Source organism: Schistocerca gregaria, chromosome 1 (genome assembly GCF_023897955.1).
Source record: "Schistocerca gregaria isolate iqSchGreg1 chromosome 1, iqSchGreg1.2, whole genome shotgun sequence".
NCBI lineage: Eukaryota > Metazoa > Arthropoda > Insecta > Orthoptera > Acrididae > Schistocerca > Schistocerca gregaria.
The window spans coordinates 682,011,392-682,023,268 of NC_064920.1; the positions used below are offsets into that span (position 1 = coordinate 682,011,392).

An 11,877-nucleotide genomic window follows, 5' to 3' on the forward strand; every position below is an offset into this window, starting at 1 on the left:
AAATGTTGCTTACAAGCAACATTGCCAGCAGTAGACCACATTTATATATATTATAGGAAAAAAGTGTTTGCCAATAACCTCAAGCAAAAGGTTTCCTGTACATGAATAATTTAATTTATAAACACATGTATGCATTCCTGCTGTGTAATAGAACTGTTTCATTTTCCCTTCTAGTTCTTCTTGCAATGGAATTTTTGGAAACAGTTCCTCATGGAACGAATCACAATACTATATTTGCATTTTGAACACATGGCTATAGAAAATCCAGATGGTCAATAACGACAACGACCTTTGGGACCGTATAAAGGCCGATGCTCCATATTATCAAATCGGACATCTTGTGTAACAGTCCGAGCTGTTGGCTTCCTCCTCTTCTTTTGTGGTGGTGTTATGTCTATTGAGAGCCTTCCTACTTTCCTTTTCCCTGAAAACATCAAACCATTGGCAACATCTGCCCTGAATGACTTCAGTGAGGTCTTCTTGTCCAGAGATTCTCTTCAAAATACCAGCCAGGCATTTACAGCACTCAGATCTAGCATAAATCCAAACAATTTCATGTACCAACACCCAGTTTTCATTGGTAGTCTGTAGAGCTCTATCAGCATACCAGCAAGATCAACTCCTCCCATATGCCTGTTGTACTGACGTACAATACTGGGACAGGGCACATCAATTATTCTTTTTTCATTGCTGTCCCATCATTTTATTGTTGAGAGTGGTTGGACACCATAAAATGAGCTTGCAAGTGTCACGATTTTATTGTTTTGAATATCCGCCGTAAGCATATGTAATATACTAATGGCACATGTCCCAACTATGGGCAATGTTGCTCACAGGCAACATAAAAGTTTTATACTATTTACGTAATTCAAAACAATATTAGATTGAAATATTTCTGCTGTAAACTCACCTCTGGGTATTTCTTGAAGAAAATCTGCTAAGATTACTGCCAATTTATTGAAATCCACTCTTTCAGAACCAAAATAAGACACCCCTGTTGCTCACACGAGGAGATCTCTGTAACACCACTACATAAACTGCCATCTCGTGTGGAAAACCTTGAACTATTACAACAACTGACATTCGCAGTGTGTAAAGGAACTTTGTCTGGAGGCAACAATGCCAGTAAAGGGCACTGGGGAATGTTTGTTGTCCCATAAGGCCAACGTAAATTTGATATTGCTTGAGAGCAACACTGCCAAATAAAGGGTTAATGATACCAACAAACACTTTTCCATTTTTTCATGACCAAGAGACGACACATTAACACAACCCAATTTGAATTACAGATTTTCAAAAATGTCTCCATTGACATGTAAACAAAGTTTACACCGTCGGATCATGTTCTGTCTGACACGGGCAAAAACCACAGGAGTATCTTGAATTGTTCCTGCTGCTGCTACTACCACCCGGGCTACCAGATCCTCTTCTGATGCAACAGGAGTTGTGTAAACAAGGTTGTGCATCTCCCCCCACACAAAAAATTCCAGAGGGGACATATCTGGGGATAGAGCAGGTCATGGTACAGGACCACCTCTGCCAATCCAAGTTTTTGGGAACCGTCGGTCCAAGAATCGACGCACACGACGACTGAAATGTGCTGGCGCCCCGTCGTGTTGAAACCACATGCGTTGTCTTGTAGGGAGCGGGACGTCTTCCAGCAAGTCTGGAAATGCTCTGTCGAGAAAATTGTAATAGTGCCTATCATTTCAAAAATGGTTCAAATGGCTCTGAGCACTATGGGACTTAACATCTATGGTCATCAGTCCCCTAGAACTTAGAACTACTTAAATCTAACTAACCTAAGGACAACACACAACACCCAGCCATCACGAGGCAGAGAGCCTGCCATTTAATGGCCTACGTAGCAGATACTGCCCAATTAAACAGTCCCCAACAACACCGACTCACACATTAACGAAGAACCGCACTTGCTCTTGATCAATCCACTGTGCGGCTCGTCCGTTGTGGTGCGCTACGTAGTACGCACCAACCGCATCACTCCAGGTGTATCGCTCCATTAGTAAACAGAGACAATGCACTACTACACTGGTGGACAGTAGTTGCCTACAACTGAAGAGCGTAATACGCCCTCTAACAACTAAAGATCGTAATACGGCCTCTAACAACTGAAGAGCGTAATACAGCCTCCACCGGTTTAAATAATCCTCACAGATCCTCATAGGAAAAAATGTCATTATGGAAAAATATTTGTTTTGATGTCGCCTACAACCTCCCAGAGTTTGTCAGTTTAAATACTTTTCACCCTGTATACTCCGCTAGCCACCAAGCGGTGTGGGGCGGAGGGCGCACAATTCGGGCCGAAGTCATATCCCACTCCCCCCCTCCCCCCCCCCTCCCCCCTCCCGCTCTGTTCCACTCGCGGATCGCGCGAGGAAAGAACGCCTCAATACGAGCTCTTATTTCCCTTATATTTGAATGGTGAACATTACTCGATTTTAAAGTTGGTGGTAATAATAAATATCCTCGGCGAAGATTGGATTTCGGAATTTAGTGAGCAGCCCCTTCTGCTTAGCCCGTCGTCTATCTGCAAGTGTGTCCCACTTCAAACTTTCTATGAGATTTGTAACACTCTCGCAATGGCTAAATGTACCAGTCACGAATCTTGCCGCTCTTCTTTAGACCTTCTCAATCTCTTGAATCAGACCCAACTGGTAAGGATCCCATACAGACGGACAATACTCTTAAGACTGGACGAACTAACGTATTGTAAGCTATTTCCTTTGTTGAAGGACTGCATCGCTTCAGGATTCTACCAATAAATCGCAATCTAGAGTTCGCCTTACCCGAACTGATCAGCTAACTTTCAGAGAATAAATAAGTAAAAACTTAAAAGTCTATTAAGTGACTTACATGCCATATTTAACACAGGGCGCTTTTCAGTTCCTTGTGTGGTCGACCAAATTACATGTAGCCAGGTTAAGAGCACATTGCCAGAGTGACCAAATCTGCTTATGAACATCGAATTCGACACAGTTCGTATGTCTATAAGTCTACAGGTTGAATCTACCAAAGGAAGTTGAGTGAGGGAAGGCTGAATGAGAAGGCCTCAATAAGAAAAAAATGTAGGGATTCACTTCTCGAACGTTATATAGCCATAGTCTTCAGACCTATATTCACAATCGTACTGCTAAGTGAAATACTGAAAACGGTGAGTCTAAATTTCGATTTCATACTGTGTAAATTATGACGTTATCAAAGTCTTGAGAGACTGCCACTACAACAGTTCTTAAATTAACTACATGACCATACAGATGCTAAGATAACTAGGGGGTAAGAAATCAGACGGGATGAATTACTCTGTAACGAGCAGCCACAGATCGCAAGACGCTCACACCAAAATATTCGCAGAATATTCCCGAACAGTCTCCGAAATTTTGTCAACGGATTTCTGTTTCAGCCTGTACGTATAAATCCTAGCAGAACTCGAGGACCGATGCACCATTTTGATTGCTACAAGTTGTGTTTCACTTTCCTAAATTTCACAATTGCTCTCCTGCAGTCACTGCAACATAACACTTGTGCGACAATGCTATCGGAAAAAATGGCTTAGGTCAGTGGAACTTTTCAGTAACGAAAACCCTCAACAATGTGTATTTTTCAGCATAATTCGAACTCAAGAACCTAACTCGACAAAACTTGTGCCATAATGTGTCTGAAATAAGTACTGTGGGTGTAAAACGCCTCTAGCAGCCCTGAAGGTGGAACTGGAAGTTCATCGAACACAACCCTCTCCTTTACGGAACAACGTAACTCTTAGATCGATCTAGAAGGTACTCGACGTGCAAGATGCCACTTAGTCGGCACCCCATACTTTTTTACTTAAAGGTGGGGTATTTACTTACGGTACAGCGTAGCCTCAAATCGCCCAAAATTTGCAATATCACAACGCGGTGCGTAAGGACACGTTGGGCAAAATAGCTAAAGCGACCATTTTCTCGGAAAAAGAAAATGGTAAACTAGTTTTTTATCACACAGATACCATTAACGCTGATGGAACTCCTCTTTAACCTTGAGACATACCAGTTGTCAGTGGGAGTTTCGATCTCAGTTACGATCAGCAAATCACAAAAGCTGTCTACTAAATACTGCGGATTGGATTACATCTGTATTTTCTCCATATACAACTCTACGCTGTATGCTCATGGATGAATTCACCCATGACTTCCTTCTGGAGGAGAAATTTAAAAAATTATTTATTATGAAGTTTTGTATTACATTAATATTTCAAAAATATGTTACTTTATTATTTGTTTACTTTAACTTCTGATAATATTTAAATAAAATTTCTACAATTTTATCACTGTGGTCACAGTTGATTACTTCTTCTTTCTATCTTCTTATTCTACTGGGACACATTGTTAACCGAGCAACACCATGCAAATGAGCTAGTATCTGGATACAATATTGTTATTCTGTTATTTCTGTAATATGCTTAATACAGCAGCCAAGAAGTTACAGCACAGTGAAAAACTGAACAACCGACTAGCACTGCTCACCTTGGCAGAGTCTGAATACAACCATTTCTTTAAGTGTGACAATTGTCTTTCTTTCTTTAAATTTGTGTTCATCGGTGTAAATTTTAACTAGTAGTATACTGCAGCTACATTTGCTCATTTCTGTGTCTTCTTTATGAGACCCTGTCTTGGGTTAAGCCTCGTGTGAATGTTCCTGCTGTTTGCTAACAAAGCTAATATTAATCATTAAGTTGCTAGTTCTAATTAGCAAGAACAGCGTTTCTAAAACGAACATACTACGTAAAATCTTTGAACTGTATTCTTTAGTTTAACGCCCAGTCAAAAGCTAAATCTTTAGACTCTTTTTAGAGCAATATAGTAACATTTGATGTTATAAATATTATTAACACTAACTAACCTATGGACATCTCACAGATCCATGCCCGAGGCAAGATTCGAACCTGCGACCATAGCACCAGCGCAGTTCAGGATTGAGGCGCCTAGAGCCGCTCGGCCACAGCGGCCGGCAGACGTGGAACTCTATTCCTCAAACTGACATTCGGCATCTGTACAACACAATGCATGCATGTTTGCACGATTGCATTCAACATTCTGGCGGTTACACCAGTTATTAATGCACCAGCATTTCACATTTGCAATGGCATATTTCGCGCTTAGATTAAGCTGTGGTCTAGCAATATTAATCACTTACTTATGTGACGTGTGTATTTTATGATATGTAATCCCGAAATTTCATTTTCTACATTAACCATATTTTGGTGTTTCTATTCTTTTTTTACCGTTAGTGTATAAACAAGTGTAGAGAATTGAAACTTCCTGGCAGATTAAAACTGTGTGCCCCACCGAGACTCGAAATCGGGACCTTTGCCTTTCGCGGGCAAGTGCTCTACCATCTGAGCTACCGAAACACGACTCACGCCCGGTCCTCACAGCTTTACTTCTGCCAGTATCTCGTCTCCTACCTTCCAAACTTTACAGAAGCTCTCCTTGCCCGCGAAAGGCAAAGATCCCGAGTTCGAGTTTCGGTCGGGCACACAGTTTTAATCTGCCAGTAAGTTTCATATCAGCGCACACTCCGCTGCAGAGTGAAAATCTCATTCAAGTGTAGAGAATTAATTAGGAAAATTGTTGACAGTGTTTAAGAGCTGAGCTTGAAGACCGCCAATTAAACTTGAAGACGCGCCTTTTAAGATAGTAAGAAGTGTCAAGGATGAAATGATGTAGAGTAACAAAAAATTTTAGCGTAGTAAGATCTTGAAGTTGTGAATTGTTGAGCTGGATGAGTCTGAAATCCTAGGAGAAACGCTTTGGTTTGCAAAACTACGCGACGCACGACCAACAAACTGGGCCGAATTCTGAATGAGGCAGGAGGAAACAGCTGCCTTTCGCATCAACACGCAGTGTTGTACAGTAACCAGTGAATGACAAACAAGCACGCTGCGCTTCGCTGCTCTAACCTTCGTCCGCTTCTCGCAGCAGCGGCACTTAGCAGCGCTTGCCCCTCCACGAGATTGGCACGCAGGAGAGTTGTGGCGCGCGCGGCCGTCAGGGGCGCTGGGGGCGATGCACCCGAGTGTCTGTCGACGGAACGGCAAATTCGTTTGTGCGTGCTGTTCGGCAGGCACCATTAGCATCTACTCTGCCAGAGTGCGTGCGGCGATAAACATACCGGAAGCAACGTGTGCTGAATTCTGATGAGAGGGGTGGGAGGTCAGAGGGCTGCGTACCCGGCCACTGGAGGCGCTGGCGTCGTGGCGCGGGCTCGCCGCATGTGCTCCGAGTCCGACCGGCGTGCGGCCACCGTGCTAGCATACGAGTAAATATAGAGCGCCGCTGAATCGGAGGACGGCGGCGGCGGTGTGACGCAACTGTCGACGCCGCTTTCAAAGCTGCGCCGAGCCACGCCGCGACCTGGTTTCGGGAGCGGCCTTACGTGGCGGCCGAGGCCAGGTCGCTCGCTACTGCTAAAGGCGGCGCACACCCCTCCTGCAACCGCAGGAGTCATCTTTCGGCGCTGCCACTGCTCACGTTCCAATGTATCGAGACCCTCCGGAGCTGATCATTCCCACACGGTAGGCAATGGAACATGCCTGAGAATCACTTCATTTACAAACAGTTCAGGTTCGAGTGAAGACAAAAAGTGAATTAATATTTGTGTTCCTATGCAGCAAGCTATCCCATAACTTCTAGTCAAAAACCGATTTTGCACGGTATTATTACGTTTCTGAAGAAACCCAAGAGCAAATAGTTATCGTGTAGAATAGGAAATTTATTTGCCAAAAAAAAAGCAAAAATCAATCCTATAGCTTAGTTTCCCCGCTTATTGCTATTTGCAGTGTCGCTCTCTCTCTTCTGTCTCTCTCTTTCTGTCCCTCTCCCTTTCCGTGTGTGTGTGTACTGTATAATGTTCTTCAGAATTGCATGCATGTCTGAAGTAACAGAGACTGCTATATGAAATGGAAGAAATGTAGTCGGAAGTAACTGCCGATGGTAGCAGTGTGTGTTCCTTCAGACATGAGAGCATGGTACATCGGAAAACACAGAGGGGTTGGGTTGGGTTGTTTGGTGAAGGAGACCAGACAGCGAGGTCATCGGTCTCATCGGATTAGGGAAGGACGGGGAAGGAAGTCGGCCGTGCCCTTTGAAAGGAACCATCCCGACATTTGCCTGGAGCGATTTAGGGAAATCACGGAATACCTAAATCAGGATGGCCGGACGCGGGATTGAACCGTCGTCCTCCCGAATGCGAGTCCAGTGTCTAACCGAAAATACAGGAAGTGCAAATAGTACTAAGTGCCTAGACAAGCAGCGAAAATAATAATAAAATGTCTCATTGTGCGGGAATCACGAAAATGTGAAAGTGCAGCACATGAACACTCAGTGATGTATGGAGGTTTAGGTCGGTCCTAGAGGCGTGCTTCCGTGTTAGATGCTACGGTGTGGGATTCTTTCATTCGATATTTTTTTCGGTGTATTTGATAATCGTAATAATTTTCTTCATCTTTTCTTTCTTCCAAGTAAAAGATTGGGAGACGTGATTAATAATCAAATAAGCATTTATTATAATATGGAGATTTCTGGTAAGTTCTTATGGGACCAAACCGCTGAGGTCATCGGTCCCAAAGCTTATGCACTACCTAATCTGACTTAAATTAACTTACGCTAAGAACAACACACACACCCATGTCCGAGGGGAGGGGGGGGGGGGGGGACTCGAACCTCTGACAGAGGGAACCGCCAGCACCGTGACGAGGCGCCCTATATTATAATATATTGAAGTTACTTTTATCGTGATACGTGGTACAAAAACACACCTAAAGTATATTATTGCCTAATCTTTGCTCATCGTCTATTCGCTAACGTTCTCGCAATCCACTTATCGTAGAAAAAGGCAAAATAAATATTTTTCGCACCATGCGCAACACACATGAAATAGTAAGTGTAAAAAAAATATTTATTCGTGCGAATAAAAGTGTGAAGAAAAGTGGCACGTTCTACATATTACGAAATTTCGTATTCATGATCTATGGAACAAGGATTAATGTATGTATGTACGAACGAAATCTCGCTGCATTGACTCGTTTCCCGGTACATTGTTCGTGGAAAACATCTGATTCACGTTGCTAAAAGCAGATCTTTAAAAAAGTGATTAAGGCGTCCGCAGGCGTAAAGCGGGTGATCCAGGTTCGATTCCCGATCCAGCACAAATTTTAATTTGTCACTGACAAGTTGTGCAGGCGCAGTCTACTCGTATTCGCAGTACCCATACATTTCTTTCATTCTATGCGTTTTGTATGCACGACGTTTTCTCAAAAATGATATAACTATGAAAGCCAAGCTACTGACTCCAACATGTTATTTACGAGTCCATCTGCTATTTTATACTTATTCTACACTCTTGTTTGTATTAAACCCAAGATTTTCCATTACTGAAATGTATTCCGTGCAAGTATTCAATACAATCCTACCAACTAGCGCGACAAGACAGGTCTCATCAAATCATTGGCAATAGCATAATGCATGGCCATCCATGTCTGATATAGTACAAACAAAAATCTACACTTGAAGATTCGATTTCTTAGAATGGTTAAAAAAAAACAGAAATTTTGATATTTTGATTCCCGTTTGGGATAACTAGTGCAAGCGAAAATCACCGGTTAAAGTTTGGTTAGCATCTATAGCCTTCCACAAAATATTTCTTTCTTTCGCTGTGTCCTTTTCTATTTAAATATCTACAAACACTGTGTCTTGAAACGCTAGATACTAATCAGACGAAGTATAACTAAAATGGTGAGTACAAATCGGTGTACTTGATTCTCTTCTTCTTATCTCACGTTTCTAAGTGAATTACTGGATACTGTCTGGTAATTTTATGTACAGATGTTTCATGTGCAGTTGCTATATTATGGAAGTTTGCTAATCTGAATGACGTCCTTTTGTATTCAGATCTCAGCATAAAAAAAAAAGAAGTTCGCAGCTCAGCAGTTGTGCGACGAAATGTGCTGGCTCGACAATTTTTTACGCATTAACGTCAGACTTTTGACACATTTAGGTGCTATAGCACTCCGTGACATGCTTTATCTATGACGTCAGCACTCCCGCACTGCCACGGAGCAGCACGTTGTTCTAGGTCAGCGTTTCCTATCTCACGCTGTAGCAAAGCATGAATGACCCACACAGTATTGACAACCAAATACGTGACCATGTTCCAGGAAACTTCTGCCCAAGGAATTCTCTGAAAAATCGCCTCCGTGTTGTTTTCGACTCCTCAGCGGTTTTATACAGACAAGGAATTGGAATTTTTGTCGCCAAAAAAGTACACGAATTATGTGTAACATAACTTTCCAGTCCGACTAACTACACGATTCGCAGGAGAATGCAGCACTACAATCACATTAATTAGGACCTTATACTATCTACTCCTTACAAAACAAAAAAAAGTCTGAACAACGCATGTGCCAAGCACTAGCAGAAATCTGAAATTGTTGGATCACTGCTGTCTGCGTGATGTCTGACGCGGTTTATACATTTGACCTTATCAGTCAAAAGCAACGAGATTGGAAATGGCCAGCTGTTTAAACTGTAACCAACAGACTCCGAATGTTCATACTATGGAAATGGTACACTTGCAAGATTCGATTTTGGTTTCTTCGTTGTTTCTCTTTGTCCGCGGTTCGCCGCATTTTGCGCTCTGCATTTGATGTATACATGAAAGTTAATCTCACATGAAGAGCTCTTCTATCATTGTAATTCAACGTTTCTGCACATGTTTCATTTTACTCAAACCGCACATTTTCACTGGCAAGACAATGACAGTTTTGTATTTAATTTTCTTTTCTAGAGTTACTCTTTGAGTTTATTGAAAATTCTCTGACAATAAGTCTAGTACTATTCTTATAAACTTAAGCACAGGAGTCATATTTCAATAACCAAGAAAGCGATTTTTTTATGTCTCCGGGTAATAAAATATTACTTTTGGACCACAGACGTTGTTTTCTGTAATACGGTGGATCACAAGCGGTAACAAAGAACGCATTGTAGTCGCTTCAACGGCGCCAGAATAGGTAAAGCAAAGCTGTTACTAAACAATGGCCATGCAGATATCAGACTACCGTTTTTCATTTCAGAAAGATATCGGTTTCCTTGTAATATGATCGACCTGCTAAGCCCGTAAGGAAACAGTCGCGGGAAATGTTAACAGAAGGAAGCGCAGCTGTGGCACGAGACAGGGTAGCGTGGAGCCTTCAGCACTGAAATAGCCTGTGGCGCGACGAGAACTGGAAATCTGCCCTAACACGTGCGGAAAGAACTCTGCGCGATCAGCGTTCTGCACGAAACTGCCACCTCGGTTGCGACAGCACGAAAAATGCGGCATTACAAAAACGTGGACTCGGCGCAAGTCACCGAAAAAGGCAGTTACTGGCTTTCCGGCGTTTTTCTAGTGAATCTGATCTCGTAGTGCACTACAGAGACGGAAGCGGCTGCGCCACTCACCTGTGAGCCGGGTGGATGTTGCAGCAGCGGCCACGTGCCGTAGCGTCCGGTCGGCAGGCGCCCACGTGTGTGTCTGCGTGTTCGGCGCTGCGGCGCGCTGCTCTGAGGTGTGCGCCCCTCCAGCGGCGCCTCTGGTCGGCGCCGGTGCCGACGCCGCACGAAGTCGCCCGACGTTGCCCGAAGGCTTCCGGTTGAGCCGCGCGGCGCAACGTAAAAAGGCAGCGTGAATTGCGGGTTGTCCTCCACGTGAAAAGGCACGTGCGAAAATAGCGTGGCGCGCTCTTACGAGCCGTGGCGGCCCGCTGAATTAGGTCGGGCCGCTGAATGGTGAGCGCTGAGCACTCCGTGACACTTGTTGCCCGCGAGTCTGGTGCGGAAAGGGCTGCTAACTCGCGAAAGTACTCCGCCAAATTACAAGTAGCGTCACCAGCTGGTGGTGGGTATTTCTTCCGAGCCAAAAACACTTCAGATACATCTTTTCTTCCACATTCGTTAGTTTGGCCAAATCACGAACTATGACTTTCCAGTCCACCCTAGGTCTCGGGTTAAGCTACAGATCAGTCTACTACTACTAGAAGGTTTTTTGCTTTTACATTCGCTGGCTTCGCCAACACACAACCATGTAGCTACATTTTTACTAACCCAGACTTCATCTGAAGATGGGCAAAACGGCCAGAAACTGGTAAAATCAAAATAAATTATCTTTAAACAGTGAAAGAGAGCAGTTTTTTCAACCTTTCTACGTACGAAGTGTCCATAAAAGACTGTACCAGTTTCAGTGGTACAGCACTTTAGACTATTTACAACGATTCATACATAACGTTGAAAGAAAACTAACCTAGCTTTTCTTACCAATGTTTAAAAAAATGGTTCAAATGGCTATAAGCACTATGGGACTTAGCATCTGAGGTCATCAGTCCCCTAAACTTAGAGCTACTTAAACCTAACTAACCTAAGGACAACACACAACACCCAGCCATCACGAGGCAGAGAAAATCCCTGATCCCGCCGGGAATCGAACCCGGGAACCAGGGCGCGGGAAGCGAGAACGCTACCGCACGACCACGAGATGCGGGCCATTATTCAAAGATACGACCAGTTTTGCAAACTATATTGGTATCATCAGTTGTTAATAGTCAATCCATAGAAACAATCTGTTTAAAAGCCAGAAAAATTACATTCCCCATCTTGAAGAGAATGTCGGGGAATGTGCTTTGCCGGCCGCGGTGGTCTCGCGGTTCTAGGCGCGCAGTCCGGAACCGTGCGACTGCTACGGTCGCAGGTTCGAATCCTGCCTTGGGCATGGATGTGTGTGATGTCCTTAGGTTAGTTAGGTTTAAGTAGTTCTAAGTTCTAGGGGACTAATGACCACAGCAGTTGAGTC

At 43.5% G+C, this 11,877-nt stretch overlaps 1 protein-coding gene across 2 annotated transcripts in view; it reads right to left on the minus strand.

Annotated features, from left to right (window-relative positions):
- The window catches only part of LOC126363354 (proton-coupled amino acid transporter-like protein pathetic), a 303,134-nt gene extending 292,528 nt beyond the window's left edge, over positions 1-10,606 (minus strand). Inside the window, exon 1 of one of the 2 annotated variants that reach the window (XR_007566243.1) lies at positions 10,494-10,606. The gene's annotated coding sequence lies outside the window, so the exon portion shown is untranslated. The remainder of the gene's footprint in view (positions 1-10,493) is intronic. The other variant, XM_050007956.1, reaches the window with a different exon arrangement.
- Positions 10,607-11,877: the final 1,271 nt, after the last annotated feature.